Source organism: Myotis davidii, unplaced genomic scaffold (assembly GCF_000327345.1).
Source record: "Myotis davidii unplaced genomic scaffold, ASM32734v1 scaffold1693, whole genome shotgun sequence".
Lineage (NCBI taxonomy): Eukaryota > Metazoa > Chordata > Mammalia > Chiroptera > Vespertilionidae > Myotis > Myotis davidii.
Window position 1 is genome coordinate 162755 of NW_006284386.1, and position 5046 is coordinate 167800.

The window sequence follows — 5046 nt, forward strand, 5'->3', positions numbered from 1 at the left end:
ATAAACTTAAGAAAGCTTATGTTATTATTAGACCAAGGAGACTTCAAAACAGGGAGTATTACCTGAGATGAAAAGAAAAAGTTTATATTATAAAAGGGTTATTACATGAGGAAGACTTGCAATCAAATCTATTTGTGTAGTTAATAATATTGATTCAGCCAAAGCTGATAAAACTAAAGGAAGAAACAGACAAATCTACAGCCATATTGGATATTTTAAAACGTCTTCTGAGTAACTGATAGAAACACTGGAGGAAACAATTGAGGCTATAGAAGCTTTAAACTTTATCAACCAATTTAACTTAATTGATATTTTAGAACAACACATAAATAATACCCATGTTCAAGTGTCTGTTTAATATGTTCACCAAGATAGACTGTATATTGGGTCATAAAATAAGTCAATAAATTTCAAAAAAATTCAAACCTTACATAATATAGCATTTAACCATAATGGAATTAAATTAGAAATCAACAACAATAAGATATGTAGAAAAATGCCCAAATATTTAAACATTTGCATACATACTGAATTTAGAGCATTTATCCATGTTTCAAAAAAGAAACCACAAGAAAAGTTAGAAAATAATCCAAACTGAGTTACAATGAAGAAAATACAGCATGTAAACATTTATGGGATGAAGCTAAAGCAGTGCTTAGAGGAAACTTCATAGCCTTAAAGGCTTATATTAAAAAGGAAGATTAAAATCAATAATCTAAGCTTCCACCTTAAGCTAGAAAAAGAAGGGGTAAATGAACCCAAAATAAATAGAAGGAAGAAAATAATAAAACTAAGAGGAAATCAGCAGACTAGAAAATAGGGCACATTTTGGTTATTTGAACAGATTAGTATGATTGATAAAGCCCTATCAATATTGATGAACATAAATAAAGCACAAATTTTCAAAATCAAGAATATAAGAGGGGATATCACTACAGATCCCACTGGCATTAAAAGGATAATAAAATATATTATCAATTACTTTGATACAATGGATAAAATTCTTGAAAAACACAGCTTACCAAAACTGATATAAGAAAAATAGACAATCTTAATTGTGACAGTTCATTTATCCTAGAAACAAATACTGTCTCTCCCTGCAAAGACAACTGCCCCAGTGTGCTAAAAAGCAAAATTTGCTCTGCATATAAATGTCTTTGTAAAGATATGTAGTCTCCTTGCACAGTCCACTATCCTATCACCCCTCCCCCAAAACAAACAAACATACATATTTTGTGTTTTGTAAAATGTTTAGGTAATACTTACGTGGGCATGTTCACTCAGGGCTCTGCTAAGATTACAGAGGGTTCATGTTCTTCACAGAAGTACTGCTAGTTAATAGACGGGTTCTTGTAAGGTAGAAATGCCAGTCAGGATGCCCCCGCTGCCGTAGCTGTTCAGAGTTCATTTTAGAAGCCTCTTGCAGTGTGAAATCCTATCCAAGGGATCAGAGAGGAGTTTTGGAACATGTGCTTCCTTGTCTCTAGTTTATACATAGTTGGGTTATTTGTGTGGTAAAATGTGTACTTCGCTCGGCAGACAACATCACTTTGCTTCCTTATATTACCTAAAAGTGGTAGGTGCATATTTTGTCGATGCTTTCCATAAATTCTTTTTTTTAATGCCTTTTCAATAAAGGGGCTCCCAAAATGGTTAAGTATTGTCAAACACCCTTTCCTTAAATCCCATTCGCCAATACCCCTTTAAATGAAAGGTCTTATTTTAATTGGCAAAATTTCAATAAGTAGATATCATTCATTTCATAAAAATTCACTGGGCACCAACAATATGCAAGGACTGAGGTGGGGAGAAGAACGGCCATGTCTGTTCTCAAAAAGCTCATACTCCAGTAATGAGATTTGTTTATTCATGAGTATTTGTTTGTACCATATAACGTCGCCATAATTGTTAGTCAAAAATAATAGAGCAACGGCAATTTCATATGGAACAACCTAATACAATCTGAAGGAGAAAGTGTTCAGTCCAATTCAGTCTAGAGGAAAGAGAGATTCCTTTCAGATGGGGTCATAAGGGAGTAGGGAAGAGGTAAAAAGAGGGAAGCCTCTGCCTTTTTGTGACCCCTTTGTTTGTTCCCTCTATAGTCATCACAAAAATGGGTTGCCTGACAATTCAGATTAGATAAATACTTCATTTGTGCCTCAAGGGGGGAGGGGGAGATGAAAACAAGGGGGTGATATATAAAGGGGACATTGGTGTGAGGGCACTCAAGATCTGGGCCTGTGAGTAAGGCATCGTGTGATACTGAAATGTCCCTAGTGAGAGTGCTTACTGCTGGGCAGTAAGTATTACCTAAACATTTTAGGGGGTGAGGGGTGGAGGGCATCTAAAAACAGGGGGATCTTTGGGGAATGCACAAAGCCTTTACAATTATAAACAAAAGTATTTGAGTTTTTGGATGAGGATGTTGCATGCATTTTTCTGGGGGACAGGTGACATGAAAAAATCTATAATGCTCATCAGATTCTTAAAAGATCTGTAACTCACAATAGTTAGTTACCATGAAGATATGTGCTCACAGATGTTGGACATGAGTATACTTGGAGGGAATCTGTGATCAGAGCCTTGATGCCCAGAGGAGGAAAAAGTTCATTTTCAGTGGGAGGGATCAGTGAAAGTTTTGAGAGGGAAGTTTGGCATCCAAGGTTAGGAGATTTTCTGCTATGGGTTTGGTGAGAAGTAATGAAGTCTAGAACCATGGCAATGCTGGGGGGGCGGGCTTGGGATGGAGAGCAGAGAGGTGATGCAAGAGTTGTAGAGATAATAGAATTGGCAAGATTTGGCAACTGATTAACTAAATGGCCAAGAGAGATGGAAGATTTGAAATTGATGTTAAACTTTTAAGCCTGGGTGAATAAGAGGATCAGTTTCCCACTTATAGAAATCTTAAGGGGTCAAACATTTCTTTACAAAACAAAGAAATTTTTAAAAACACTGGATTGCCCTAACTGGTTTGGCTCAGTGGATAGAGCATCAGCCTGCGGACTGAAAGGTCCCAGGTTTGATTCTGGTCAAGGGCATGTACCTTGGTTGCGGGGCACATCTCCAGTAGGAGGTGTGCAGGAGGCAGCTGATCGATGTTTCTCTCTCATCGATGTTTCTAACTCTCTATCCCTCTCCCTTCCTCTCTGTAAAAAATCAATAAAATATATTAAAAAAAATAAAAACGCTGGATTGACACTTTAGCTTTTTAACTCTTTATAATGAAAATTTCAAACAGATATAAAAGTGGAGACAATTATACATTGAACTCCCTTGTACCCATCACCCAGCTTCAACAATTATCAACATCAAAAGCCACTTGTCTGGTTTAGCAACAACAGAGCCTAAAATTAAATTCTCCGATAGTCCAATTCTCCATGGAAAGGGCTTCTTTTATGATCCCACTAAAGTGTATATAAAATTGTGTGTGTCTGTGCATTTGGAAATACAGAGAAAGGATCCATAACTTCTGTTAGGTCCTGTGACATGGCCCCATCCCCTGACTCCCCCAGAAATCCCATCCTGAAGAAAGCCTTGTTCCCATAAAAAGAAAATTTATTTAAGACATGACCTCTAGAAGTTTGGATATAAGTTAAACATTACCCTTGATGACTTATTCTGATTCTTCAAAACTAGAATATTAAGGTGATAGGATAGTAAATAAGTATTGGGGCCAGGGAGGTCTGTAATATGGAATTGTGTGCCCACAGAGAATATGTCTAGATAGGTGTGGTCTATAGTTCTACCTGTGAGCACTGGTTGCTTAGGTATGTGTTTAAATTAGATGAGAAAGTTTGACAAGTAGATGGCTGTTGATTATATACAGTCTTCATTTATTCATTTAGCAAGTGTTTATGGACTATCTAATAGCACTAGGCACTGTGTTAGGCCCCAGAGCTATAGTAACAGTCTCTACTTTTGTGAACTTATATTCTCATTTGGAAAACAGATGTTATCCCAATCTATATATATATAAAAGCCCAGCAACTATTACAGTGGAACCACCAGAACGACCAGTCGCTATGATGCACACTGACCACCATGAGACAGACATTCAATGCAGGAGCTGCCCCTTGGTGGTCAGTGCGCTCCCACAGCGGTAGTGCTGCTCAGCCAGAAGCCTGGCTCATGGCTGGCAAGCGCAGCAATGGTGGTGGGAACCTTTCCTGCCTCCATGGCAGCACTAAGGAGCGGTAAGCCAAGCGGTAAGGAGCAAGTAGGTGGGCAGCCAGGGAGCAGTAAGGAGCGAGCTGGAGGGTGGTTAGGAGTAAGCAGGCAGGCGGTTAGGAACGAGGGGTCCTGGATTGCGAGAGGGATGTTTCACCAGTGGTTTAGGCCTGACTGGGCCTAAACCGGCAGTCAAACATCTTCCGAGGGGTCCCAGATTGTGAGAGGGCTCAGGCCGGGTTGAAGGACCCATCCCCCAATGCCCAAATTTTGTGCATTGGGCCTCTAGTTATTTAATAAGCATATATCCATAAAATATGGTAACTGCTAAAAATGAAAGGCATGGAATAGCATGTACGAATGCCCAGCATTGGCAATGAGCATGAACTGTATCTGCACCCTAAATCATAGCTACAGTGATCAGAACTCAAATCTTAAGTGCAGCTGATGCTGAGCTCATGCAGAAAATCAGAGTGCATGAGGAAATTGGAGGGATGGGGAAGCAGAGGACAGACCCTGTGGGGCATTGTAAACCATAGTGAGGAGTTTTATTTTTGAAAACTATGGGACGCTTTTAAAGTTCTCAGCACAGGTACTGGAAGGGGGGAATTACGTTGAGATTATCAGATCTGCATTTAGAAAAGATAACTTTCTGGTATGTGAATATCAGACTTGGGGATGGAGCTCAAGTGCATGGTGAGTGACCAATTCAGTAGCTATTGTAGAAGTTCAGGTGAGAAATGATGGCTGATTGCTGGGGTACAACCCCGGCAGGTCCAGGGGTCCCCAAAGGTGTGGACGAAGTCAGCGAAGAAGGAATGACATGGAGACAGCGTTCAGTTGATCAGCAGCCTAGCCAGGATCTCTAGCCAAGTTCTG